At 47.7% G+C, this 26406-nt stretch overlaps 33 non-coding genes across 33 annotated transcripts; all 33 read right to left on the reverse strand.

Moving 5' to 3' along the window:
* Positions 1-1518: 1518 nt before the first annotated feature.
* Positions 1519-1591, reverse strand: TRNAM-CAU (transfer RNA methionine (anticodon CAU)). Its single transcript has one exon. It is a non-coding gene; the product is annotated as a tRNA-Met (tRNA).
* Positions 1592-1754: 163 nt separating this feature from the next.
* On the reverse strand, positions 1755-1827 carry TRNAM-CAU (transfer RNA methionine (anticodon CAU)). The gene has a single exon. It is a non-coding gene; the product is annotated as a tRNA-Met (tRNA).
* A 636-nt stretch (positions 1828-2463) lies between these two features.
* On the reverse strand, positions 2464-2536 carry TRNAM-CAU (transfer RNA methionine (anticodon CAU)). The gene has a single exon. It is a non-coding gene; the product is annotated as a tRNA-Met (tRNA).
* A 164-nt stretch (positions 2537-2700) lies between these two features.
* TRNAM-CAU (transfer RNA methionine (anticodon CAU)) lies at positions 2701-2773 on the reverse strand. The gene has a single exon. It is a non-coding gene; the product is annotated as a tRNA-Met (tRNA).
* A 162-nt stretch (positions 2774-2935) lies between these two features.
* On the reverse strand, positions 2936-3008 carry TRNAM-CAU (transfer RNA methionine (anticodon CAU)). Its single transcript has one exon. It is a non-coding gene; the product is annotated as a tRNA-Met (tRNA).
* A 1809-nt stretch (positions 3009-4817) lies between these two features.
* Positions 4818-4890, reverse strand: TRNAM-CAU (transfer RNA methionine (anticodon CAU)). The gene has a single exon. It is a non-coding gene; the product is annotated as a tRNA-Met (tRNA).
* Positions 4891-5763: 873 nt separating this feature from the next.
* Positions 5764-5836, reverse strand: TRNAM-CAU (transfer RNA methionine (anticodon CAU)). The gene has a single exon. It is a non-coding gene; the product is annotated as a tRNA-Met (tRNA).
* Positions 5837-6469: 633 nt separating this feature from the next.
* Positions 6470-6542, reverse strand: TRNAM-CAU (transfer RNA methionine (anticodon CAU)). Its single transcript has one exon. It is a non-coding gene; the product is annotated as a tRNA-Met (tRNA).
* A 637-nt stretch (positions 6543-7179) lies between these two features.
* Positions 7180-7252, reverse strand: TRNAM-CAU (transfer RNA methionine (anticodon CAU)). Its single transcript has one exon. It is a non-coding gene; the product is annotated as a tRNA-Met (tRNA).
* Positions 7253-8124: 872 nt separating this feature from the next.
* On the reverse strand, positions 8125-8197 carry TRNAM-CAU (transfer RNA methionine (anticodon CAU)). The gene has a single exon. It is a non-coding gene; the product is annotated as a tRNA-Met (tRNA).
* A 400-nt stretch (positions 8198-8597) lies between these two features.
* On the reverse strand, positions 8598-8670 carry TRNAM-CAU (transfer RNA methionine (anticodon CAU)). The gene has a single exon. It is a non-coding gene; the product is annotated as a tRNA-Met (tRNA).
* An 872-nt stretch (positions 8671-9542) lies between these two features.
* On the reverse strand, positions 9543-9615 carry TRNAM-CAU (transfer RNA methionine (anticodon CAU)). The gene has a single exon. It is a non-coding gene; the product is annotated as a tRNA-Met (tRNA).
* A 400-nt stretch (positions 9616-10015) lies between these two features.
* Positions 10016-10088, reverse strand: TRNAM-CAU (transfer RNA methionine (anticodon CAU)). The gene has a single exon. It is a non-coding gene; the product is annotated as a tRNA-Met (tRNA).
* A 399-nt stretch (positions 10089-10487) lies between these two features.
* Positions 10488-10560, reverse strand: TRNAM-CAU (transfer RNA methionine (anticodon CAU)). Its single transcript has one exon. It is a non-coding gene; the product is annotated as a tRNA-Met (tRNA).
* A 633-nt stretch (positions 10561-11193) lies between these two features.
* Positions 11194-11266, reverse strand: TRNAM-CAU (transfer RNA methionine (anticodon CAU)). Its single transcript has one exon. It is a non-coding gene; the product is annotated as a tRNA-Met (tRNA).
* Positions 11267-11903: 637 nt separating this feature from the next.
* Positions 11904-11976, reverse strand: TRNAM-CAU (transfer RNA methionine (anticodon CAU)). The gene has a single exon. It is a non-coding gene; the product is annotated as a tRNA-Met (tRNA).
* A 2047-nt stretch (positions 11977-14023) lies between these two features.
* Positions 14024-14096, reverse strand: TRNAM-CAU (transfer RNA methionine (anticodon CAU)). The gene has a single exon. It is a non-coding gene; the product is annotated as a tRNA-Met (tRNA).
* A 163-nt stretch (positions 14097-14259) lies between these two features.
* On the reverse strand, positions 14260-14332 carry TRNAM-CAU (transfer RNA methionine (anticodon CAU)). The gene has a single exon. It is a non-coding gene; the product is annotated as a tRNA-Met (tRNA).
* Positions 14333-14968: 636 nt separating this feature from the next.
* On the reverse strand, positions 14969-15041 carry TRNAM-CAU (transfer RNA methionine (anticodon CAU)). The gene has a single exon. It is a non-coding gene; the product is annotated as a tRNA-Met (tRNA).
* Positions 15042-15205: 164 nt separating this feature from the next.
* TRNAM-CAU (transfer RNA methionine (anticodon CAU)) lies at positions 15206-15278 on the reverse strand. The gene has a single exon. It is a non-coding gene; the product is annotated as a tRNA-Met (tRNA).
* A 162-nt stretch (positions 15279-15440) lies between these two features.
* On the reverse strand, positions 15441-15513 carry TRNAM-CAU (transfer RNA methionine (anticodon CAU)). The gene has a single exon. It is a non-coding gene; the product is annotated as a tRNA-Met (tRNA).
* A 1809-nt stretch (positions 15514-17322) lies between these two features.
* On the reverse strand, positions 17323-17395 carry TRNAM-CAU (transfer RNA methionine (anticodon CAU)). The gene has a single exon. It is a non-coding gene; the product is annotated as a tRNA-Met (tRNA).
* An 873-nt stretch (positions 17396-18268) lies between these two features.
* TRNAM-CAU (transfer RNA methionine (anticodon CAU)) lies at positions 18269-18341 on the reverse strand. Its single transcript has one exon. It is a non-coding gene; the product is annotated as a tRNA-Met (tRNA).
* Positions 18342-18974: 633 nt separating this feature from the next.
* Positions 18975-19047, reverse strand: TRNAM-CAU (transfer RNA methionine (anticodon CAU)). Its single transcript has one exon. It is a non-coding gene; the product is annotated as a tRNA-Met (tRNA).
* A 637-nt stretch (positions 19048-19684) lies between these two features.
* Positions 19685-19757, reverse strand: TRNAM-CAU (transfer RNA methionine (anticodon CAU)). Its single transcript has one exon. It is a non-coding gene; the product is annotated as a tRNA-Met (tRNA).
* Positions 19758-20629: 872 nt separating this feature from the next.
* TRNAM-CAU (transfer RNA methionine (anticodon CAU)) lies at positions 20630-20702 on the reverse strand. The gene has a single exon. It is a non-coding gene; the product is annotated as a tRNA-Met (tRNA).
* A 400-nt stretch (positions 20703-21102) lies between these two features.
* Positions 21103-21175, reverse strand: TRNAM-CAU (transfer RNA methionine (anticodon CAU)). Its single transcript has one exon. It is a non-coding gene; the product is annotated as a tRNA-Met (tRNA).
* An 872-nt stretch (positions 21176-22047) lies between these two features.
* TRNAM-CAU (transfer RNA methionine (anticodon CAU)) lies at positions 22048-22120 on the reverse strand. Its single transcript has one exon. It is a non-coding gene; the product is annotated as a tRNA-Met (tRNA).
* Positions 22121-22520: 400 nt separating this feature from the next.
* TRNAM-CAU (transfer RNA methionine (anticodon CAU)) lies at positions 22521-22593 on the reverse strand. The gene has a single exon. It is a non-coding gene; the product is annotated as a tRNA-Met (tRNA).
* Positions 22594-22992: 399 nt separating this feature from the next.
* TRNAM-CAU (transfer RNA methionine (anticodon CAU)) lies at positions 22993-23065 on the reverse strand. Its single transcript has one exon. It is a non-coding gene; the product is annotated as a tRNA-Met (tRNA).
* Positions 23066-23698: 633 nt separating this feature from the next.
* On the reverse strand, positions 23699-23771 carry TRNAM-CAU (transfer RNA methionine (anticodon CAU)). Its single transcript has one exon. It is a non-coding gene; the product is annotated as a tRNA-Met (tRNA).
* Positions 23772-24408: 637 nt separating this feature from the next.
* TRNAM-CAU (transfer RNA methionine (anticodon CAU)) lies at positions 24409-24481 on the reverse strand. Its single transcript has one exon. It is a non-coding gene; the product is annotated as a tRNA-Met (tRNA).
* A 1110-nt stretch (positions 24482-25591) lies between these two features.
* TRNAM-CAU (transfer RNA methionine (anticodon CAU)) lies at positions 25592-25664 on the reverse strand. Its single transcript has one exon. It is a non-coding gene; the product is annotated as a tRNA-Met (tRNA).
* Positions 25665-26406: the final 742 nt, after the last annotated feature.

Consider the following 26406-nt stretch of genomic DNA (forward strand, 5'->3'; position numbering starts at 1 on the left):
AAAAGTAAGAAAACCAAGCAACAGTCATTCATTACTGCTCCAGACAGCGCACCCGTCACGACCTAATTAAACTCTCAAAAGCAAAGAAAAAACTGCACTACCTTTGCCCCTGGTGAGGACTGAACTCACGACCTTCAGATTATGAGACTGACGTGCTGCCTACTGCGCTACCGAGGCGTACAGGTGTCACTGGGAAACGCAACCGGTATCATTAGTTCCCGCAAATTAAAGGTGGAAAAAGGAAGAAAACCAAGCAACAGTCATTCATTACTGCTCCAGACAGCGCACCCCTCACGACCTAATTATTCTCTCATAAGCAAACAAACACTGCACCGCCTTTGCCCCGGGTGAGGATTGAACTCACGACCTCCAGGTTATGAGACTGACGCGCTACCTACGGCGCTACCGAGGCGGACAGATGTCACTGGGGAACACAACCGGTATCGATAGTTCCCACAAATTAAAGGTCGAAAAAATAAGAAAACCGAGCAACAGTCATTCATTACTGCTCCAGACAGCGCAACCCTCACGACCTAATTAAACTCTCATTAGCAAACAAAAAACTGCAGCACCTTTGCCCCGGGTGAGGATTGAACTCACGACCTTCAGGTTATGAGACTGACGCGCTACCTACGGCGCTACCGAAGCGGACAGATGTCCCTGGGAAACACAACCGGTATCGATAGTTCCCACAAATTAAAGGTCGAAAAAATAAGAAAACCGAGCAACAGTCATTCATTACTGCTCCAGACAGCGCACCCCTCACGACCTAATTAATCTCTCATTAGGAAACAAAAAACTGCAGCACCTTCGCTCCTGGTGAGGATTGAACTCACGACCTTCACATTATGAGACTGACGCGCTGCCTACTGCGCTACCGAGGCGGAAAGGGGTCACTGGGAAACACAACCGTTATCGATAGTTTTCACAATATAAATGTGGAAAAGATGATAAAACCGAGCAACAGTCATTCAATACTGCTCCAGACAGTGCACTCCTCATGACCTAATTAAACTCTCATAAGCAAACAAAACATCTGCACCGCCTTTGCCCCGGGTGAGGATTGAACTCGCGTCCTTCAGATTTTGACACTGACGCGCTGCCTACTGCGCTATCGAGTCGGACAGGTGTCACTTCGAAACGCAAAGGTATCATTAGTTCTCAGATGTGTAAGGTGGAAAAGGTAAGAAAACCGAGCAACAGTCATTCATTACTGCTCCAGACACCGCACCCCTCACGATTAAATAAACTATCTTAAGTAAACAAGAAAACGGCACCACCTTTGCCACGGGTGAGGATTGAACTCACGACCTTCAGATTATGACACTGACGTGCTGCCTACTGCGCTACCGAGGCGTACAGGTGTCACTGGGAAACGCAACCGGTATCATTAGTTCCCGCAAATTAAAGGTGGAAAAAGGAAGAAAACCAAGCAACAGTCATTCATTACTGCTCCAGACAGCGCACCCCTCACGACCTAATTATTCTCTCATAAGCAAACAAACACTGCACCGCCTTTGCCCCGGGTGAGGATTGAACTCACGACCTTCAGGTTATGAGACTGACGCGCTACCTACGGCGCTACCGAGGCGGACAGATGTCACTGGGGAACACAACCGGTATCGATAGTTCCCACAAAAAAAAGGTCGAAAAAATAAGAAAACCGAGCAACAGTCATTCATTACTGCTCCAGACAGCGCAACCCTCACGACCTAATTAAACTCTCATTAGCAAACAAAAAACTGCAGCACCTTAGCCCCGGGTGAGGATTGAACTCACGACCTTCAGTATATGAGATTGACGCGCTACCTACTGCGCTACCGAGGCGGACAGATGTCACTGGAAAACACAACCGGTATCGATAGTTCCCACAATTAAAGGTCGAAAAAATAAGAAAACCGAGCAACAGTCATTCATTACTGCTCAACACAGCGCACCCCTCACGACCTAATTAAACTCTCATTAGCAAACAAAAAACTGCAGCACCTTTGCCCCTGGTGAGGATTGAACTCATGACCTTCACATTATCAGACTGACGCGCTGCCTACTGCGCTACCGAGGCGGACAGGGGTCACTGGGAAACACAACCGTTATCGATAGTTTCCACAAATTAAAGGTGGAAAAAATAAAGAAACCGAGCAACAGTCATTCATTACTGCTCCAGACAGTGCGCCCCTCATGACCTAATTAAACTCTCAAAGGCAAACAAAACATCTGCACCGCCTTTTCCCCGGGTGAGGATTGAACTCGCGACATTCAGATTATGACGCTGACGCGCTGCCTACTGCGCTATCGAGGCGGACAGGTGTCACTGGGAAACGCAACCAGGATCATTAGTTCCCACAAATTAAAGGTCGGAAAAGTAAGAAAACCGAGCAACAGTCATTCATTACTGCTCCAGACAGCGCACCCCTAACGACCTAATTAAACTCTCACAAGCAAACAAAAAAACTGCACTGCCTTTGCCCCGGGTGAGGATTGACCTCACGACCTTCAGATTATGAGACTGACGCGCTACCTACTGCGCTACCGAGGCGGATTGGGGTCACTGGGAAACGCAACCGGTATCATTAGTTCCCAGAAGTGTAAGGTCGAAAAAGTAAGAAAACCGAGCAAGAGTCATTAATTACTGCTCCAGACACTGCACCCCTCACGACCTAAATAAACTCTCATAAGTAAACAAGAAAACGGCACCACCTTTGCCACGGGTGAGTATTGAACTCACGACCATCAGATTATGAGACTGACGCGCTGCCTACTGCGCTACCGAGGCGGACAGGTGTCACTTCTAAACGCAAAGGTATCATTAGTTCTCAGATGTGTAAGGTGGAAAAGGTAAGAAAACCGAGCAACAGTCATTCATTACTGCTCCAGAAACCGCACCCCTCACGACTAAATAAACTATCATAAGTAAACAAGAAAACGGCACCACCTTTGCCACGGGTGAGGATTGAACTCACGACCTTCAGATTATGAGACTGACGCGCTGCCTACTGCGCTACCGAGGCAGGCAGCGGTAACTGGGAGACGCAACCGGTGTCATTAGTTCCCACAAATTGAAGGTCGAAAAAATAAGAAAACCAAGCAACAGTCATTCATTACTGCTCCAGACAGCGCACCCCTCACGACCTAATTAAACTCTCATTAGGAAACAAAAAACTGCACCACCTTTGCCCCTGGGGAGGATTGAACTCATGACCTTCAGGTTATGAGACGTACGCGCTGCCTACTGCGCTACCGAGGCGGACAGGGGTCACTGGGAAACACAACCGTTATCGATTGTTTCCACAAATTAAAGGTGAAAAAAAAAGAAAACCGAGCAACAGTCATTCATTACTGCTCCAGACAGTGACCCCCTCATGACCTAATTAAACTCTCATAAGCAAACAAAACATCAGCACCGCCTTTGCCCCGGGTGAGGATTGAACTCGCGACCTTCAGATTATGACACTGACGCGCTGCCTACTGCGCTCTCGAGGGGGATAGGTGTCACTGGGAAACGCAATCAGGATCATTAGTTCCCACAAATTAAAGGTCGAAAAAGTAAGAAAACCGAGCAACAGTCATTCATTACTGCTCCAGACAGCGCACCCCTCACGACCTAATAAACTCTCATAAGCAAACAAAAAAACTGCACCGCCTTTGCCCCGGGTGAGGATTGATTTCACGACCTTCAGGTTATGAGACTGACGCGCTACCTAGGGCGCTACCGAGGCGGAAAGATGTCACTGGGAAACACAACCGGTATCGATAGTTCCCACAAATTAAAGGTCGAAAAAATAAGAAAACCGAGCAACAGTCATTCATTACTGCTCCAGACAGCGCACCCCTCACGACCTAATTAAACTCTCATTAGCAAACAAAAAACTGCAGCACCTTTGCCCCTGGTGAGAATTGAACTCACGACCTTCACATTATGAGACTGACGCGCTGCCTACTGCGCTATCGAGTCGGACAGGTGTCACTGGGAAACGCAACCAGGATCATTAGTTCCCACAAATTAAAGGTCGAAAAAGTAAGAAAACCGAGCAACAGTCATTTATTACTGCTCCATACACCGCACCCCTCACTACTAAATAAACTATCATAAGTAAACAAGAAAACGGCACCACCTTTGCCACGGGTGAAGATTGAACTCACGACCTTCAGATTATGTGACTGACGTGCTGCCTACTGCGCTACCGAGGCGGACAGGTGTCACTGGGAAACACAACCGGTATCATTAGTTCCCACAAACTAAAGTTCTAAAAAGAAAACCGAGCAACAGTCATTCATTACTGCTCCAGACAGCGCACTTCTCACGACCTCATTAAACTCTCAAAAGCAAACAAAAAAACTGCAACACCTTTTCCCCGGGTGAGGATAGAACTCACGACTTTCAAATTTTAAGGCTGACGCTCTGCCTACCGCGCTACCAACGCGGACAGGTGTCACTGGGAAAAAAACGGTATCATTGGTTCCCAGAAAATAAAGGTCGAAAAAGTAAGAAAACCAAGCAACAGTCATTCATTACTGCTCCAGACAGCGCACCCCTCACGACCTAATTAAACTCCCAAAAGCAAACAAAAAACTGCACTACCTTTGCCCCTGGTGAGGACTGAACTCACGACCTTCAGATTATGAGACTGACGTACTGCCTACTGCGCTACCGAGGCGTACAGGTGTCACTGGGAAACGCAACCGGTATCATTATTTCCCGCAAATGAAAGGTCGAAAAAGGAAGAAAACCAAGCAACAGTCATTCATTACTGCTCCAGACAGCGCACCCCTTACGACCTAATTATTCTCTCATAAGCAAACAAAAAACTGCACCGCTTTGCCCCGGGTGAGGTTCGAACTCACGACCTTCAGATTATGAGACTGACGCGCTGCCTACTGCGCTACCGAGGCGGACAGTTGTCACTGGGAAACGCAACCAGGATCATTAGTTCCCACAAAAAAATAAAGGTCGAAAAAGTAAGAAAACCGAGAACATTCATTCATTACTGCTCCAGACAGCGCAACCCTCACGACCCAATTAAACTCTCATAAGCAAACAAAAATCTGCTCCAACTTTGCCCCGGGTGAAGATTGAACTGACGACCTTCAGTATATGAGACTGACGCGCTACCTACTGCGCTACCGAGGCGGACAGATGTCACTGGGAAACACAACCGGTATCGATAGTTCCCACAAATAAAAGGTCGAAAAAATAAGAAAACCGAGCAACAGTCATTCATTACTGCTCCAGACAGCGCAACCCTCACGACCTAATTAAACTCTCATTAGCAAACAAAAAACTGCAGCACCTTTGCCCCGGGTGAGGATTGAACTCACGACCTTCAGGTTATGAGACTGACGCGCTACCTACGGCGCTACCGAAGCGGACAGGGGTCACTGGGAAACACAACCGTTATCGATAGTTTTCACAATATAAATGTGGAAAAAATGATAAAACCGAGCAACAGTCATTCAATACTGCTCCAGACAGTGCACTCCTCATGACCTAATTAAACTCTCATAAGCAAACAAAACATCTGCACCGCCTTTGCCCCGGGTGAGGATTGAACTCGCGTCCTTCAGATTTTGACACTGACGCGCTGCCTACTGCGCTATCGAGTCGGACAGGTGTCACTGGGAAACGCAACAAATTCATTAGTTCCCGCAAATTAAAGGTCGAAAAAGTAAGAAAACCGAGCAACAGTCATTCATTACTGCTCCAGACAGCGCACCCCTCACGACCTAATTAAACTCTCACAAGCAAACAAAAAACTGCACCGCCTTTGCCCCGGGTGAGGATTGAACTCACGACCTTCAGATTATGAGACTGACGCGCTACCTACTGCGCTACCGAGGCGGATTGGGGGTCACTGGGAAACGCAACCGGTATCATTAGTTCCCAGAAGTGTAAGGTCGAAAAGGTAAGAAAACCGAGCAACAGTCATTCATTACTGCTCCAGACACTGCACCCCTCACGACCTAAATAAACTCTCATAAGTAAACAAGAAAACGGCACCACCTTTGCCACGGGTGAGGATTGAACTCACGACCTTCAGATTATGAGACTGACGCTCTGCCTACCGCGCTACCGACGTGGACAGGTGTCACTGGGAAAAAAATGGTATCATTAGTTCCCACTAAATAAAGGTCGAAAAGTAAGAAAACCAAGCAACAGTCATTCATTACTGCTCCAGACAGCGCACCCGTCACGACCTAATTAAACTCTCAAAAGCAAAGAAAAAACTGCACTACCTTTGCCCCTGGTGAGGACTGAACTCACGACCTTCAGATTATGAGACTGACGTGCTGCCTACTGCGCTACCGAGGCGTACAGGTGTCACTGGGAAACGCAACCGGTATCATTAGTTCCCGCAAATTAAAGGTGGAAAAAGGAAGAAAACCAAGCAACAGTCATTCATTACTGCTCCAGACAGCGCACCCCTCACGACCTAATTATTCTCTCATAAGCAAACAAACACTGCACCGCCTTTGCCCCGGGTGAGGATTGAACTCACGACCTTCAGGTTATGAGACTGACGCGCTACCTACGGCGCTACCGAGGCGGACAGATGTCACTGGGGAACACAACCGGTATCGATAGTTCCCACAAATTAAAGGTCGAAAAAATAAGAAAACCGAGCAACAGTCATTCATTACTGCTCCAGACAGCGCAACCCTCACGACCTAATTAAACTCTCATTAGCAAACAAAAAACTGCAGCACCTTTGCCCCTGGTGAGGATTGAACTCACGACCTTCACATTATGAGACTGACGCGCTCCCTACTGCGCTACCGATGCGGACAGACGTCACTGGGAAACACAACCGTTATCGATAGTTTCCACAAATTAAAGGTGGAAAAAATGAGAAAACCGAGCAACAGACATTCAATACTGCTCGAGACAGTGCACTCCTCATGACCTAATTAAACTCTCATAAGCAAACAAAACATGTGCACCGCCTTTGCCCCGGGTGAGGATTGAACTCGCGACCTTCAGATTATGACACTGACGCGCTGCCTACTGCGCTATCGAGTCGGACAGGTGTCACTGGGAAACGCAACCAGGATCATTAGTTCCCACAAATTAAAGGTCGAAAAAGTAAGAAAACCGAGCAACAGTCATTCATTACTGCTCCAGACAGCGCACCCCTCACGACCTAATTAAACTCTCACAAGCAAACAAAAAAACTGCACCGCCTTTGCCCCGGGTGAGGTTCGAACTCACGACCTTCAGATTATGAGACTGACGCGCTGCCTACTGCGCTACCGAGGCGGACAGTTGTCAGTGGGAAACGCAACCAGGATCATTAGTTCCCACAAATTAAAGGTCGAAAAAGTAAGAAAACCGAGAACAGTCATTCATTACTGCTCCAGACAGCGCAACCCTCACGACCCATTTAAACTCTCATAAGCAAACAAAAAATCGGCTCCAACTTTGCCCCGGGTGAAGATTGAACTGGCGACCTTCTGTATATAAGACTGACGCGCTACCTACTGCGCTACCGAGGCGGACAGATGACACTGGAAAACACAACCGGTATCGATAGTTCCCACAAATAAAAGGTCGAAGAAATAAGAAAACCGAGCAACAGTCGTTCATTACTGCTCCACACAGCGCACCCCTAACGACCTAATTAAACTCTCACAAGCAAACAAAAAATCAGTACCTCCTTTGCCCCGGTTGTGGATTAAACTCGCGACCTTCAGAATATGAGACTGATGCGCTGCCTACTGCGCTATCGAGGCGGACAGGTGTCACTGGGAAACGCAACCGGGATCATTAGTTCCCACAAACTATAAGTCGTAAAAGTAAGAAAACTGAGCAACAGCCATTCATTACTGCTCAACACAGCGCACCCCTAACGACCTAACTAAACTCTCACAAGCAAACAAAAAATCTGTACCTCCTTTGCCCCGGTTGTGGATTGAACTCACGACCTTCAGATTATGAGACTGACGTACTGCCTACTGCGCTACCGAGGCGTACAGGTGTTACTGGGAAACGCAACCGGGATTTTTAGTTCCCACAAACTAAAGGTCGAAAAAGTAAGAAAACCGAGAACAGTCATTCATTACTGCTCCAGACAGTGCAACCCTCACGACCCAAATAAACTCTCATAAGCAAAAAAACATCTGCTCCAACTTTGCCCCGGGTGAAGATTGAACTCACGACCTTCAGTATATGAGACTGACGCGCTACCTACTGCGCTACCGAGGTGGACAGATGTCACTGGAAAACACAACCGGTATCGATAGTTCCCACAAATAAAGGTCGAAAAAATAAGAAAACCGAGCAAGAGTCATTCATTACTGCTCCAGACAGTGCACCCCTCATGACCTAATTAAACTCTCATAAGCAAACAAAACACCTGCACCGCCTTTGCCCCGGGTGAGGATTGAACTCGCGACCTACAGATTATGACACTGATGCGCTGCCTACTGCGCTATCGAGGCGGACAGGTGTCACTGGGAAACGCAACCAGGATCATTAGTTCCCACCAATTAAAGGTCGAAAAAGTAAGAAAACCGAGCAACAGTCATTCATTACTGCTCCAGACAGCGCACCCCTCAAGAACTAATTAAACTCTCACAAGCAAACAAAAAAACTGCACCGCCTTTGTCCCGGGTGAGGATTGAACTCACGACCTTCAGATTATGAGACTGACGCGCTACCTACTGCGCTACCGAGGCGGGTTGCGGTCACTGGGAAACGCAACCGGTATCATTAGTTCCCAGAAGTGTAAGGTCGAAAAGGTAAGAAAACCGAGCTAGAGTCATTCATTACTGCTCCAGACACTGCACCCCTCACGACCTAAATAAACTCTCATAAGTAAACAAGAAAACGGCACCACCTTTGCCACGGGTGAGGATTGAACTCACGACCTTTTGATTATGAGACTGACGCGCTGCCTACTGCGCTCCTGAGGCGGACAGGTGTCACTTCGAAACGCAAAGGTATCATTAGTTCTCAGATGTGTAAGGTGGAAAAGGTAAGAAAACTGAGCAACAGTCATTCATTACTGCTCCAGACACCGCACCACTCACGATTAAATAAACTATCATAAGTAAACAAGAAAACGGCACCACCTTTGGCGCGGGTGAGGATTGGACTCACGACCTTCAGATTATGACACTGACGCGCTGCCTACTGCGCTCTCGAGGGGGACAGGTGTCACTGGGAAACGCAACCAGGATCATTAGTTCCCACAAATTAAAGGTCGAAAAAGTAAGAAAACCGAGCAACAGTCATTCATTACTGCTCCAGACAGCGCACCCCTCACGACCTAATTAAACTCTCATAAGCAAACAAAAAAACTGCACCGCCTTTGCCCCGGGTGAGGATTGAACTCACGACCTTCAGGTTATGCGACTGACGCGCTACCTACGGCGCTACCGAGGCGGACAGATGTCCCTGGGAAACACAACCGGTATCGATAGTTCCCACAAATTAAAGGTCGAAAAAATAAGAAAACCGAGCAACAGTCATTCATTACTGCTCCAGACAGCGCACCCCTCACGACCTAATTAATCTCTCAATAGCAAACAAAAAACTGCAGCACCTTTGCCCCTGGTGAGGATTGAACTCACGACCTTCACATTATGAGACTGATGCGCTGCCTACTGCGCTACAGAGGCGGACAGGGGTCACTGGGAAACACAACCGTTATCGATAGTTTTCACAATATAAATGTGGAAAAAATGATAAAACCGAGCCACAGTCATTCAATACTGCTCCAGACAGTGCACTCCTCATGACCTAATTAAACTCTCATAAGCAAACAAAACATCTGCACCGCCTTTGCCCCGGGTGAGGATTGAACTCGCGACCTTCAGATTTTGACACTGACGCGCTGCCTACTGCGCTATCGAGCCGGACAGGTGTCACTGGGAAACGCAACCAGGATCATTAGTTCCCACAAATTAAAGGTCGAAAAAGTAAGAAAACCGAGCAACAGTCATTCATTACTGCTCCAGACAGCGCACCCCTCACGACCTAATTAAACTCTCACAAGCAAACAAAAAACTGCACCGCCTTTGCCCCGGGTGAAGATTGAACTCACGACCTTCAGATTATGAGACTGACGCGCTATCTACTGCGCTACCGAGGCGGATTGGGGGTCACTGGGAAACGCAACCGGTATCATTAGTTCCCAGAAGTGTAAGGTCGAAAAGGTAAGAAAACCGAGTAACAATCATTACTGCTCCAGACACTGCACCCCTCACGACCTAAAAAAACTTTCATAAGTAAACAAGAAAACGGCACCACCTTTGCCACTGGTGAGGATTGAACTCACGACCTTCAGATTATGAGCCTGACGTGCTGCCTACTGCGCTACTGAGGCGGACAGGTGTCACTGGGAAACACAACCGGTATCATTTGGTTCTCACAAATAAAAGGTCGAAAAAATAAGAAAACCGAGCAACAGTCATTCATTACTGCTCCAGACAGCGCACTTCTCACGACCTAATTAAACTCTCAGAAGCAAACAAAAAAACTGCACCACCTTTGCCCCGGGTGAGGATTGAACTCACGACCTTCAGATTATGAGACTGACGCGCTACCTACTGCGCTACCGAGGCGGATTGGGGGTCACTGGGAAACGCAACCGGTATCATTAGTTCCCAGAAGTGTAAGGTCAAAAAGGTAAGAAAACCGAGCAACAGTCATTCATTACTGCTCCAGACACTGCACCCCTCACGACCTAAATAAACTCTCATAAGTAAACAAGAAAACGGCACCACCTTTGCCACGGGTGAGGATTGAACTCACGACCTTCAGATTATGAGACTGACGCTCTGCCTACCGCGCTACCGACGTGGACAGGTGTCACTAGGAAAAAAATGGTATCATTAGTTCCCACAAAATAAAGGTCGAAAAGTAAGAAAACCAAGCAACAGTCATTCATTACTGCTCCAGACAGCGCACCCGTCACGACCTAATTAAACTCTCAAAAGCAAAGAAAAAACTGCACTACCTTTGCCCCTGGTGAGGAGTGAACTCACGACCTTCAGATTATGAGACTGACGTGCTGCCTACTGCGCTACCGAGGCGTACAGGTGTCACTGGGAAACGCAACCGGTATCATTAGTTCCCGCAAATTAAAGGTGGAAAAAGGAAGAAAACCAAGCAACAGTCATTCATTACTGCTCCAGACAGCGCACCCCTCACGACCAAATTATTCTCTCATAAGCAAACAAACACTGCACCGCCTTTGCCCCGGGTGAGGATTGAACTCACGACCTTCAGGTTATGAGACTGACGCGCTACCTACGGCGCTACCGAGGCGGACAGATGTCACTGGGGAACACAACCGGTATCGATAGTTCCCACAAATTAAAGGTCGAAAAAATAAGAAAACCGAGCAACAGTCATTCATTACTGCTCCAGACAGCGCAACCCTCACGACCTAATTAAACTCTCATTAGCAAACAAAAAACTGCAGCACCTTTGCCCCTGGTGAGGATTGAACTCACGACCTTCACATTATGAGACTGACGCGCTGCCTACTGCGCTACCGATGCGGACAGACGTCACTGGGAAACACAACCGTTATCGATAGTTTCCACAAATTAAAGGTGGAAAAAATGAGAAAACCGAGCAACAGACATTCAATACTGCTCCAGACAGTGCACTCCTCATGACCTAATTAAACTCTCATAAGCAAACAAAACATCTGCACCGCCTTTGCCCCGGGTGAGGATTGAACTCGCGACCTTCAGATTATGACACTGACGCGCTGCCTACTGCGCTATCGAGTCGGACAGGTGTCACTGGGAAACGCAACCAGGATCATTAGTTCCCACAAATTAAAGGTCGAAAAAGTAAGAAAACCGAGCAACAGTCATTCATTACTGCTCCAGACAGCGCACCCCTAACGACCTAATTAAACTCTCACAAGCAAACAAAAAAACTGCACCGCCTTTGCCCCGGGTGAGGTTCGAACTCACGACCTTCAGATTATGAGACTGACGCGCTGCCTACTGCGCTACCGAGGCGGACAGTTGTCAGTGGGAAACGCAACCAGGATCATTAGTTCCCACAAATTAAAGGTCGAAAAAGTAAGAAAACCGAGAACAGTCATTCATTACTGCTCCAGACAGCGCAACCCTCACGACCCATTTAAACTCTCATAAGCAAACAAAGAATCGGCTCCAACTTTGCCCCGGGTGAAGATTGAACTGGCGACCTTCTGTATATCAGACTGACGCGCTACCTACTGCGCTACCGAGGCGGACAGATGACACTGGAAAACACAACCGGTATCGATAGTTCCCACAAATAAAAGGTCGAAAAAATAAGAAAACCGAGCAACAGTCATTCATTACTGCTCCAGACACTGCACCCCTCACGACCTAAATAAACTCTCATAAGTAAACAAGAAAACGGCACCACCTTTGCCACGGGTGAGGATTGAACTCACGACCTTCAGATTATGAGACTGACGCTCTGCCTACCGCGCTACCGACGTGGACAGGTGTCACTGGGAAAAAAATGGTATCATTAGTTCCCACAAAATAAAGGTCGAAAAGTAAGAAAACCAAGCAACAGTCATTCATTACTGCTCCAGACAGCGCACCCGTCACGACCTAATTAAACTCTCAAAAGCAAAGAAAAAACTGCACTACCTTTGCCCCTGGTGAGGACTGAACTCACGACCTTCAGATTATGAGACTGACGTGCTGCCTACTGCGCTACCGAGGCGTACAGGTGTCACTGGGAAACGCAACCGGTATCATTAGTTCCCGCAAATTAAAGGTGGAAAAAGGAAGAAAACCAAGCAACAGTCATTCATTACTGCTCCAGACAGCGCACCCCTCACGACCTAATTATTCTCTCATAAGCAAACAAACACTGCACCGCCTTTGCCCCGGGTGAGGATTGAACTCACGACCTCCAGGTTATGAGACTGACGCGCTACCTACGGCGCTACCGAGGCGGACAGATGTCACTGGGGAACACAACCGGTATCGATAGTTCCCACAAATTAAAGGTCGAAAAAATAAGAAAACCGAGCAACAGTCATTCATTACTGCTCCAGACAGCGCAACCCTCACGACCTAATTAAACTCTCATTAGCAAACAAAAAACTGCAGCACCTTTGCCCCGGGTGAGGATTGAACTCACGACCTTCAGGTTATGAGACTGACGCGCTACCTACGGCGCTACCGAAGCGGACAGATGTCCCTGGGAAACACAACCGGTATCGATAGTTCCCACAAATTAAAGGTCGAAAAAATAAGAAAACCGAGCAACAGTCATTCATTACTGCTCCAGACAGCGCACCCCTCACGACCTAATTAATCTCTCATTAGGAAACAAAAAACTGCAGCACCTTCGCTCCTGGTGAGGATTGAACTCACGACCTTCACATTATGAGACTGACGCGCTGCCTACTGCGCTACCGAGGCGGAAAGGGGTCACTGGGAAACACAACCGTTATCGATAGTTTTCACAATATAAATGTGGAAAAGATGATAAAACCGAGCAACAGTCATTCAATACTGCTCCAGACAGTGCACTCCTCATGACCTAATTAAACTCTCATAAGCAAACAAAACATCTGCACCGCCTTTGCCCCGGGTGAGGATTGAACTCGCGTCCTTCAGATTTTGACACTGACGCGCTGCCTACTGCGCTATCGAGTCGGACAGGTGTCACTTCGAAACGCAAAGGTATCATTAGTTCTCAGATGTGTAAGGTGGAAAAGGTAAGAAAACCGAGCAACAGTCATTCATTACTGCTCCAGACACCGCACCCCTCACGATTAAATAAACTATCTTAAGTAAACAAGAAAACGGCACCACCTTTGCCACGGGTGAGGATTGAACTCACGACCTTCAGATTATGACACTGACGTGCTGCCTACTGCGCTACCGAGGCGTACAGGTGTCACTGGGAAACGCAACCGGTATCATTAGTTCCCGCAAATTAAAGGTGGAAAAAGGAAGAAAACCAAGCAACAGTCATTCATTACTGCTCCAGACAGCGCACCCCTCACGACCTAATTATTCTCTCATAAGCAAACAAACACTGCACCGCCTTTGCCCCGGGTGAGGATTGAACTCACGACCTTCAGGTTATGAGACTGACGCGCTACCTACGGCGCTACCGAGGCGGACAGATGTCACTGGGGAACACAACCGGTATCGATAGTTCCCACAAAAAAAAGGTCGAAAAAATAAGAAAACCGAGCAACAGTCATTCATTACTGCTCCAGACAGCGCAACCCTCACGACCTAATTAAACTCTCATTAGCAAACAAAAAACTGCAGCACCTTAGCCCCGGGTGAGGATTGAACTCACGACCTTCAGTATATGAGATTGACGCGCTACCTACTGCGCTACCGAGGCGGACAGATGTCACTGGAAAACACAACCGGTATCGATAGTTCCCACAATTAAAGGTCGAAAAAATAAGAAAACCGAGCAACAGTCATTCATTACTGCTCAACACAGCGCACCCCTCACGACCTAATTAAACTCTCATTAGCAAACAAAAAACTGCAGCACCTTTGCCCCTGGTGAGGATTGAACTCATGACCTTCACATTATCAGACTGACGCGCTGCCTACTGCGCTACCGAGGCGGACAGGGGTCACTGGGAAACACAACCGTTATCGATAGTTTCCACAAATTAAAGGTGGAAAAAATAAAGAAACCGAGCAACAGTCATTCATTACTGCTCCAGACAGTGCGCCCCTCATGACCTAATTAAACTCTCAAAGGCAAACAAAACATCTGCACCGCCTTTTCCCCGGGTGAGGATTGAACTCGCGACATTCAGATTATGACGCTGACGCGCTGCCTACTGCGCTATCGAGGCGGACAGGTGTCACTGGGAAACGCAACCAGGATCATTAGTTCCCACAAATTAAAGGTCGGAAAAGTAAGAAAACCGAGCAACAGTCATTCATTACTGCTCCAGACAGCGCACCCCTAACGACCTAATTAAACTCTCACAAGCAAACAAAAAAACTGCACTGCCTTTGCCCCGGGTGAGGATTGACCTCACGACCTTCAGATTATGAGACTGACGCGCTACCTACTGCGCTACCGAGGCGGATTGGGGTCACTGGGAAACGCAACCGGTATCATTAGTTCCCAGAAGTGTAAGGTCGAAAAAGTAAGAAAACCGAGCAAGAGTCATTAATTACTGCTCCAGACACTGCACCCCTCACGACCTAAATAAACTCTCATAAGTAAACAAGAAAACGGCACCACCTTTGCCACGGGTGAGTATTGAACTCACGACCATCAGATTATGAGACTGACGCGCTGCCTACTGCGCTACCGAGGCGGACAGGTGTCACTTCTAAACGCAAAGGTATCATTAGTTCTCAGATGTGTAAGGTGGAAAAGGTAAGAAAACCGAGCAACAGTCATTCATTACTGCTCCAGAAACCGCACCCCTCACGACTAAATAAACTATCATAAGTAAACAAGAAAACGGCACCACCTTTGCCACGGGTGAGGATTGAACTCACGACCTTCAGATTATGAGACTGACGCGCTGCCTACTGCGCTACCGAGGCAGGCAGCGGTAACTGGGAGACGCAACCGGTGTCATTAGTTCCCACAAATTGAAGGTCGAAAAAATAAGAAAACCAAGCAACAGTCATTCATTACTGCTCCAGACAGCGCACCCCTCACGACCTAATTAAACTCTCATTAGGAAACAAAAAACTGCACCACCTTTGCCCCTGGGGAGGATTGAACTCATGACCTTCAGGTTATGAGACGTACGCGCTGCCTACTGCGCTACCGAGGCGGACAGGGGTCACTGGGAAACACAACCGTTATCGATTGTTTCCACAAATTAAAGGTGAAAAAAAAAGAAAACCGAGCAACAGTCATTCATTACTGCTCCAGACAGTGACCCCCTCATGACCTAATTAAACTCTCATAAGCAAACAAAACATCAGCACCGCCTTTGCCCCGGGTGAGGATTGAACTCGCGACCTTCAGATTATGACACTGACGCGCTGCCTACTGCGCTCTCGAGGGGGATAGGTGTCACTGGGAAACGCAATCAGGATCATTAGTTCCCACAAATTAAAGGTCGAAAAAGTAAGAAAACCGAGCAACAGTCATTCATTACTGCTCCAGACAGCGCACCCCTCACGACCTAATAAACTCTCATAAGCAAACAAAAAAACTGCACCGCCTTTGCCCCGGGTGAGGATTGATTTCACGACCTTCAGGTTATGAGACTGACGCGCTACCTAGGGCGCTACCGAGGCGGAAAGATGTCACTGGGAAACACAACCGGTATCGATAGTTCCCACAAATTAAAGGTCGAAAAAATAAGAAAACCGAGCAACAGTCATTCATTACTGCTCCAGACAGCGCACCCCTCACGACCTAATTAAACTCTCATTAGCAAACAAAAAACTGCAGCACCTTTGCCCCTGGTGAGAATTGAACTCACGACCTTCACATTATGAGACTGACGCGCTGCCTACTGCGCTATCGAGTCGGACAGGTGTCACTGGGAAACGCAACCAGGATCATTAGTTCCCACAAATTAAAGGTCGAAAAAGTAAGAAAACCGAGCAACAGTCATTTATTACTGCTCCATACACCGCACCCCTCACTACTAAATAAACTATCATAAGTAAACAAGAAAACGGCACCACCTTTGCCACGGGTGAAGATTGAACTCACGACCTTCAGATTATGTGACTGACGTGCTGCCTACTGCGCTACCGAGGCGGACAGGTGTCACTGGGAAACACAACCGGTATCATTAGTTCCCACAAACTCAAGTTCTAAAAAGAAAACCGAGCAACAGTCATTCATTACTGCTCCAGACAGCGCACTTCTCACGACCTCATTAAACTCTCAAAAGCAAACAAAAAAACTGCAACACCTTTTCCCCGGGTGAGGATAGAACTCACGACTTTCAAATTTTAAGGCTGACGCTCTGCCTACCGCGCTACCAACGCGGACAGGTGTCACTGGGAAAAAAACGGTATCATTGGTTCCCAGAAAATAAAGGTCGAAAAAGTAAGAAAACCAAGCAACAGTCATTCATTACTGCTCCAGACAGCGCACCCCTCACGACCTAATTAAACTCCCAAAAGCAAACAAAAAACTGCACTACCTTTGCCCCTGGTGAGGACTGAACTCACGACCTTCAGATTATGAGACTGACGTACTGCCTACTGCGCTACCGAGGCGTACAGGTGTCACTGGGAAACGCAACCGGTATCATTATTTCCCGCAAATGAAAGGTCGAAAAAGGAAGAAAACCAAGCAACAGTCATTCATTACTGCTCCAGACAGCGCACCCCTTACGACCTAATTATTCTCTCATAAGCAAACAAAAAACTGCACCGCTTTGCCCCGGGTGAGGTTCGAACTCACGACCTTCAGATTATGAGACTGACGCGCTGCCTACTGCGCTACCGAGGCGGACAGTTGTCACTGGGAAACGCAACCAGGATCATTAGTTCCCACAAAAAAATAAAGGTCGAAAAAGTAAGAAAACCGAGAACATTCATTCATTACTGCTCCAGACAGCGCAACCCTCACGACCCAATTAAACTCTCATAAGCAAACAAAAATCTGCTCCAACTTTGCCCCGGGTGAAGATTGAACTGACGACCTTCAGTATATGAGACTGACGCGCTACCTACTGCGCTACCGAGGCGGACAGATGTCACTGGGAAACACAACCGGTATCGATAGTTCCCACAAATAAAAGGTCGAAAAAATAAGAAAACCGAGCAACAGTCATTCATTACTGCTCCAGACAGCGCAACCCTCACGACCTAATTAAACTCTCATTAGCAAACAAAAAACTGCAGCACCTTTGCCCCGGGTGAGGATTGAACTCACGACCTTCAGGTTATGAGACTGACGCGCTACCTACGGCGCTACCGAAGCGGACAGGGGTCACTGGGAAACACAACCGTTATCGATAGTTTTCACAATATAAATGTGGAAAAAATGATAAAACCGAGCAACAGTCATTCAATACTGCTCCAGACAGTGCACTCCTCATGACCTAATTAAACTCTCATAAGCAAACAAAACATCTGCACCGCCTTTGCCCCGGGTGAGGATTGAACTCGCGTCCTTCAGATTTTGACACTGACGCGCTGCCTACTGCGCTATCGAGTCGGACAGGTGTCACTGGGAAACGCAACAAATTCATTAGTTCCCGCAAATTAAAGGTCGAAAAAGTAAGAAAACCGAGCAACAGTCATTCATTACTGCTCCAGACAGCGCACCCCTCACGACCTAATTAAACTCTCACAAGCAAACAAAAAACTGCACCGCCTTTGCCCCGGGTGAGGATTGAACTCACGACCTTCAGATTATGAGACTGACGCGCTACCTACTGCGCTACCGAGGCGGATTGGGGGTCACTGGGAAACGCAACCGGTATCATTAGTTCCCAGAAGTGTAAGGTCGAAAAGGTAAGAAAACCGAGCAACAGTCATTCATTACTGCTCCAGACACTGCACCCCTCACGACCTAAATAAACTCTCATAAGTAAACAAGAAAACGGCACCACCTTTGCCACGGGTGAGGATTGAACTCACGACCTTCAGATTATGAGACTGACGCTCTGCCTACCGCGCTACCGACGTGGACAGGTGTCACTGGGAAAAAAATGGTATCATTAGTTCCCACTAAATAAAGGTCGAAAAGTAAGAAAACCAAGCAACAGTCATTCATTACTGCTCCAGACAGCGCACCCGTCACGACCTAATTAAACTCTCAAAAGCAAAGAAAAAACTGCACTACCTTTGCCCCTGGTGAGGACTGAACTCACGACCTTCAGATTATGAGACTGACGTGCTGCCTACTGCGCTACCGAGGCGTACAGGTGTCACTGGGAAACGCAACCGGTATCATTAGTTCCCGCAAATTAAAGGTGGAAAAAGGAAGAAAACCAAGCAACAGTCATTCATTACTGCTCCAGACAGCGCACCCCTCACGACCTAATTATTCTCTCATAAGCAAACAAACACTGCACCGCCTTTGCCCCGGGTGAGGATTGAACTCACGACCTTCAGGTTATGAGACTGACGCGCTACCTACGGCGCTACCGAGGCGGACAGATGTCACTGGGGAACACAACCGGTATCGATAGTTCCCACAAATTAAAGGTCGAAAAAATAAGAAAACCGAGCAACAGTCATTCATTACTGCTCCAGACAGCGCAACCCTCACGACCTAATTAAACTCTCATTAGCAAACAAAAAACTGCAGCACCTTTGCCCCTGGTGAGGATTGAACTCACGACCTTCACATTATGAGACTGACGCGCTCCCTACTGCGCTACCGATGCGGACAGACGTCACTGGGAAACACAACCGTTATCGATAGTTTCCACAAATTAAAGGTGGAAAAAATGAGAAAACCGAGCAACAGACATTCAATACTGCTCGAGACAGTGCACTCCTCATGACCTAATTAAACTCTCATAAGCAAACAAAACATGTGCACCGCCTTTGCCCCGGGTGAGGATTGAACTCGCGACCTTCAGATTATGACACTGACGCGCTGCCTACTGCGCTATCGAGTCGGACAGGTGTCACTGGGAAACGCAACCAGGATCATTAGTTCCCACAAATTAAAGGTCGAAAAAGTAAGAAAACCGAGCAACAGTCATTCATTACTGCTCCAGACAGCGCACCCCTCACGACCTAATTAAACTCTCACAAGCAAACAAAAAAACTGCACCGCCTTTGCCCCGGGTGAGGTTCGAACTCACGACCTTCAGATTATGAGACTGACGCGCTGCCTACTGCGCTACCGAGGCGGACAGTTGTCAGTGGGAAACGCAACCAGGATCATTAGTTCCCACAAATTAAAGGTCGAAAAAGTAAGAAAACCGAGAACAGTCATTCATTACTGCTCCAGACAGCGCAACCCTCACGACCCATTTAAACTCTCATAAGCAAACAAAAAATCGGCTCCAACTTTGCCCCGGGTGAAGATTGAACTGGCGACCTTCTGTATATAAGACTGACGCGCTACCTACTGCGCTACCGAGGCGGACAGATGACACTGGAAAACACAACCGGTATCGATAGTTCCCACAAATAAAAGGTCGAAGAAATAAGAAAACCGAGCAACAGTCGTTCATTACTGCTCCACACAGCGCACCCCTAACGACCTAATTAAACTCTCACAAGCAAACAAAAAATCAGTACCTCCTTTGCCCCGGTTGTGGATTAAACTCGCGACCTTCAGAATATGAGACTGATGCGCTGCCTACTGCGCTATCGAGGCGGACAGGTGTCACTGGGAAACGCAACCGGGATCATTAGTTCCCACAAACTATAAGTCGTAAAAGTAAGAAAACTGAGCAACAGCCATTCATTACTGCTCAACACAGCGCACCCCTAACGACCTAACTAAACTCTCACAAGCAAACAAAAAATCTGTACCTCCTTTGCCCCGGTTGTGGATTGAACTCACGACCTTCAGATTATGAGACTGACGTACTGCCTACTGCGCTACCGAGGCGTACAGGTGTTACTGGGAAACGCAACCGGGATTTTTAGTTCCCACAAACTAAAGGTCGAAAAAGTAAGAAAACCGAGAACAGTCATTCATTACTGCTCCAGACAGTGCAACCCTCACGACCCAAATAAACTCTCATAAGCAAAAAAACATCTGCTCCAACTTTGCCCCGGGTGAAGATTGAACTCACGACCTTCAGTATATGAGACTGACGCGCTACCTACTGCGCTACCGAGGTGGACAGATGTCACTGGAAAACACAACCGGTATCGATAGTTCCCACAAATAAAGGTCGAAAAAATAAGAAAACCGAGCAAGAGTCATTCATTACTGCTCCAGACAGTGCACCCCTCATGACCTAATTAAACTCTCATAAGCAAACAAAACACCTGCACCGCCTTTGCCCCGGGTGAGGATTGAACTCGCGACCTACAGATTATGACACTGATGCGCTGCCTACTGCGCTATCGAGGCGGACAGGTGTCACTGGGAAACGCAACCAGGATCATTAGTTCCCACCAATTAAAGGTCGAAAAAGTAAGAAAACCGAGCAACAGTCATTCATTACTGCTCCAGACAGCGCACCCCTCAAGAACTAATTAAACTCTCACAAGCAAACAAAAAAACTGCACCGCCTTTGTCCCGGGTGAGGATTGAACTCACGACCTTCAGATTATGAGACTGACGCGCTACCTACTGCGCTACCGAGGCGGGTTGCGGTCACTGGGAAACGCAACCGGTATCATTAGTTCCCAGAAGTGTAAGGTCGAAAAGGTAAGAAAACCGAGCTAGAGTCATTCATTACTGCTCCAGACACTGCACCCCTCACGACCTAAATAAACTCTCATAAGTAAACAAGAAAACGGCACCACCTTTGCCACGGGTGAGGATTGAACTCACGACCTTTAGATTATGAGACTGACGCGCTGCCTACTGCGCTCCTGAGGCGGACAGGTGTCACTTCGAAACGCAAAGGTATCATTAGTTCTCAGATGTGTAAGGTGGAAAAGGTAAGAAAACTGAGCAACAGTCATTCATTACTGCTCCAGACACCGCACCACTCACGATTAAATAAACTATCATAAGTAAACAAGAAAACGGCACCACCTTTGGCGCGGGTGAGGATTGGACTCACGACCTTCAGATTATGACACTGACGCGCTGCCTACTGCGCTCTCGAGGGGGACAGGTGTCACTGGGAAACGCAACCAGGATCATTAGTTCCCACAAATTAAAGGTCGAAAAAGTAAGAAAACCGAGCAACAGTCATTCATTACTGCTCCAGACAGCGCACCCCTCACGACCTAATTAAACTCTCATAAGCAAACAAAAAAACTGCACCGCCTTTGCCCCGGGTGAGGATTGAACTCACGACCTTCAGGTTATGCGACTGACGCGCTACCTACGGCGCTACCGAGGCGGACAGATGTCCCTGGGAAACACAACCGGTATCGATAGTTCCCACAAATTAAAGGTCGAAAAAATAAGAAAACCGAGCAACAGTCATTCATTACTGCTCCAGACAGCGCACCCCTCACGACCTAATTAATCTCTCAATAGCAAACAAAAAACTGCAGCACCTTTGCCCCTGGTGAGGATTGAACTCACGACCTTCACATTATGAGACTGATGCGCTGCCTACTGCGCTACAGAGGCGGACAGGGGTCACTGGGAAACACAACCGTTATCGATAGTTTTCACAATATAAATGTGGAAAAAATGATAAAACCGAGCCACAGTCATTCAATACTGCTCCAGACAGTGCACTCCTCATGACCTAATTAAACTCTCATAAGCAAACAAAACATCTGCACCGCCTTTGCCCCGGGTGAGGATTGAACTCGCGACCTTCAGATTTTGACACTGACGCGCTGCCTACTGCGCTATCGAGCCGGACAGGTGTCACTGGGAAACGCAACCAGGATCATTAGTTCCCACAAATTAAAGGTCGAAAAAGTAAGAAAACCGAGCAACAGTCATTCATTACTGCTCCAGACAGCGCACCCCTCACGACCTAATTAAACTCTCACAAGCAAACAAAAAACTGCACCGCCTTTGCCCCGGGTGAAGATTGAACTCACGACCTTCAGATTATGAGACTGACGCGCTATCTACTGCGCTACCGAGGCGGATTGGGGGTCACTGGGAAACGCAACCGGTATCATTAGTTCCCAGAAGTGTAAGGTCGAAAAGGTAAGAAAACCGAGTAACAATCATTACTGCTCCAGACACTGCACCCCTCACGACCTAAAAAAACTTTCATAAGTAAACAAGAAAACGGCACCACCTTTGCCACTGGTGAGGATTGAACTCACGACCTTCAGATTATGAGCCTGACGTGCTGCCTACTGCGCTACTGAGGCGGACAGGTGTCACTGGGAAACACAACCGGTATCATTTGGTTCTCACAAATAAAAGGTCGAAAAAATAAGAAAACCGAGCAACAGTCATTCATTACTGCTCCAGACAGCGCACTTCTCACGACCTAATTAAACTCTCAGAAGCAAACAAAAAAACTGCACCACCTTTGCCCCGGGTGAGGATTGAACTCACGACCTTCAGATTATGAGACTGACGCGCTACCTACTGCGCTACCGAGGCGGATTGGGGGTCACTGGGAAACGCAACCGGTATCATTAGTTCCCAGAAGTGTAAGGTCAAAAAGGTAAGAAAACCGAGCAACAGTCATTCATTACTGCTCCAGACACTGCACCCCTCACGACCTAAATAAACTCTCATAAGTAAACAAGAAAACGGCACCACCTTTGCCACGGGTGAGGATTGAACTCACGACCTTCAGATTATGAGACTGACGCTCTGCCTACCGCGCTACCGACGTGGACAGGTGTCACTAGGAAAAAAATGGTATCATTAGTTCCCACAAAATAAAGGTCGAAAAGTAAGAAAACCAAGCAACAGTCATTCATTACTGCTCCAGACAGCGCACCCGTCACGACCTAATTAAACTCTCAAAAGCAAAGAAAAAACTGCACTACCTTTGCCCCTGGTGAGGAGTGAACTCACGACCTTCAGATTATGAGACTGACGTGCTGCCTACTGCGCTACCGAGGCGTACAGGTGTCACTGGGAAACGCAACCGGTATCATTAGTTCCCGCAAATTAAAGGTGGAAAAAGGAAGAAAACCAAGCAACAGTCATTCATTACTGCTCCAGACAGCGCACCCCTCACGACCTAATTATTCTCTCATAAGCAAACAAACACTGCACCGCCTTTGCCCCGGGTGAGGATTGAACTCACGACCTTCAGGTTATGAGACTGACGCGCTACCTACGGCGCTACCGAGGCGGACAGATGTCACTGGGGAACACAACCGGTATCGATAGTTCCCACAAATTAAAGGTCGAAAAAATAAGAAAACCGAGCAACAGTCATTCATTACTGCTCCAGACAGCGCAACCCTCACGACCTAATTAAACTCTCATTAGCAAACAAAAAACTGCAGCACCTTTGCCCCTGGTGAGGATTGAACTCACGACCTTCACATTATGAGACTGACGCGCTGCCTACTGCGCTACCGATGCGGACAGACGTCACTGGGAAACACAACCGTTATCGATAGTTTCCACAAATTAAAGGTGGAAAAAATGAGAAAACCGAGCAACAGACATTCAATACTGCTCCAGACAGTGCACTCCTCATGACCTAATTAAACTCTCATAAGCAAACAAAACATCTGCACCGCCTTTGCCCCGGGTGAGGATTGAACTCGCGACCTTCAGATTATGACACTGACGCGCTGCCTACTGCGCTATCGAGTCGGACAGGTGTCACTGGGAAACGCAACCAGGATCATTAGTTCCCACAAATTAAAGGTCGAAAAAGTAAGAAAACCGAGCAACAGTCATTCATTACTGCTCCAGACAGCGCACCCCTAACGACCTAATTAAACTCTCACAAGCAAACAAAAAAACTGCACCGCCTTTGCCCCGGGTGAGGTTCGAACTCACGACCTTCAGATTATGAGACTGACGCGCTGCCTACTGCGCTACCGAGGCGGACAGTTGTCAGTGGGAAACGCAACCAGGATCATTAGTTCCCACAAATTAAAGGTCGAAAAAGTAAGAAAACCGAGAACAGTCATTCATTACTGCTCCAGACAGCGCAACCCTCACGACCCATTTAAACTCTCATAAGCAAACAAAGAATCGGCTCCAACTTTGCCCCGGGTGAAGATTGAACTGGCGACCTTCTGTATATCAGACTGACGCGCTACCTACTGCGCTACCGAGGCGGACAGATGACACTGGAAAACACAACCGGTATCGATAGTTCCCACAAATAAAAGGTCGAAAAAATAAGAAAACCGAGCAACAGTCATTCATTACTGCTCCACACAGCGCACCCCTAACGACCTAATTAAACTCTCACAAGCAAACAAAAAATCAGTACCTCCTTTGCCCCGGTTGTGGATTAAACTCGCGACCTTCAGATTATGAGACTGATGCGCTGCCTACTGCGCTATCGAGGCGGACAGGTGTCACTGGGAAACGCAACCGGGATCATTAGTTCCCACAAACTATAAGTCGTAAAAGTAAGAAAACTGAGCAACAGCCATTCATTACTGCTCAACACAGCGCACCCCTAACGACCTAACTAAACTCTCACAAGCAAACAAAAAATCTGTACCTCCTTTGCCCCGGTTGTGGATTGAACTCACGACCTTCAGATTATGAGACTGACGTACTGCCTACTGCGCTACCGAGGCGTACAGGTGTTACTGGGAAACGCAACCGGGATTTTTAGTTCCCACAAACTAAAGGTCGAAAAAGTAAGAAAACCGAGCAAGAGTCATTCATTACTGCTCCAGACAGTGCACCCCTCATGACCTAATTAAACTCTCATAAGCAAACAAAACACCTGCACCGCCTTTGCCCCGGGTGAGGATTGAACTCGCGACCTACAGATTATGACACTGATGCGCTGCCTACTGCGCTATCGAGGCGGACAGGTGTCACTGGGAAACGCAACCAGGATCATTAGTTCCCACCAATTAAAGGTCGAAAAGTAAGAAAACCGAGCAACAGTCATTCATTACTGCTCCAGACAGCGCACCCCTCAAGAACTAATTAAACTCTCACAAGCAAACAAAAAAACTGCACCGCCTTTGCCCCGGGTGAGGATTGAACTCACGACCTTCAGATTATGAGACTGATGCGCTACCTACTGCGCTACCGAGGCGGGTTGCGGTCACTGGGAAACGCAACCGGTATCATTAGTTCCCAGAAGTGTAAGGTCGAAAAGGTAAAAAAACCGAGCTAGAGTCATTCATTACTGCTCCAGACACTGCACCCCTCACGACCTAAATAAACTCTCATAAGTAAACAAGAAAACGGCACCACCTTTGCCACGGGTGAGGATTGAACTCACGACCTTCAGATTATGAGACTGACGCGCTGCCTACTGCGCTCCTGAGGCGGACAGGTGTCACTTCGAAACGCAAAGGTATCATTAGTTCTCAGATGTGTAAGGTGGAAAAGGTAAGAAAACTGAGCAACAGTCATTCATTACTGCTCCAGACACCGCACCCCTCACGATTAAATAAACTATCATAAGTAAACAAGAAAACGGCACCACCTTTGCCGCGGGTGAGGATTGGACTCACGACCTTCAGATTATGACACTGACGCGCTGCCTACTGCGCTCTCGAGGGGGACAGGTGTCACTGGGAAACGCAACCAGGATCATTAGTTCCCACAAATTAAAGGTCGAAAAAGTAAGAAAACCGAGCAACAGTCATTCATTACTGCTCCAGACAGCGCACCCCTCACGACCTAATTAAACTCTCATAAGCAAACAAAAAAACTGCACCGCCTTTGCCCCGGGTGAGGATTGAACTCACGACCTTTAGGTTATGCGACTGACGCGCTACCTACGGCGCTACCGAGGCGGACAGATGTCCCTGGGAAACACAACCGGTATC

The sequence above is a fragment of the Rhipicephalus microplus genome, chromosome 3 (assembly GCF_043290135.1).
Source record: "Rhipicephalus microplus isolate Deutch F79 chromosome 3, USDA_Rmic, whole genome shotgun sequence".
NCBI lineage: Eukaryota > Metazoa > Arthropoda > Arachnida > Ixodida > Ixodidae > Rhipicephalus > Rhipicephalus microplus.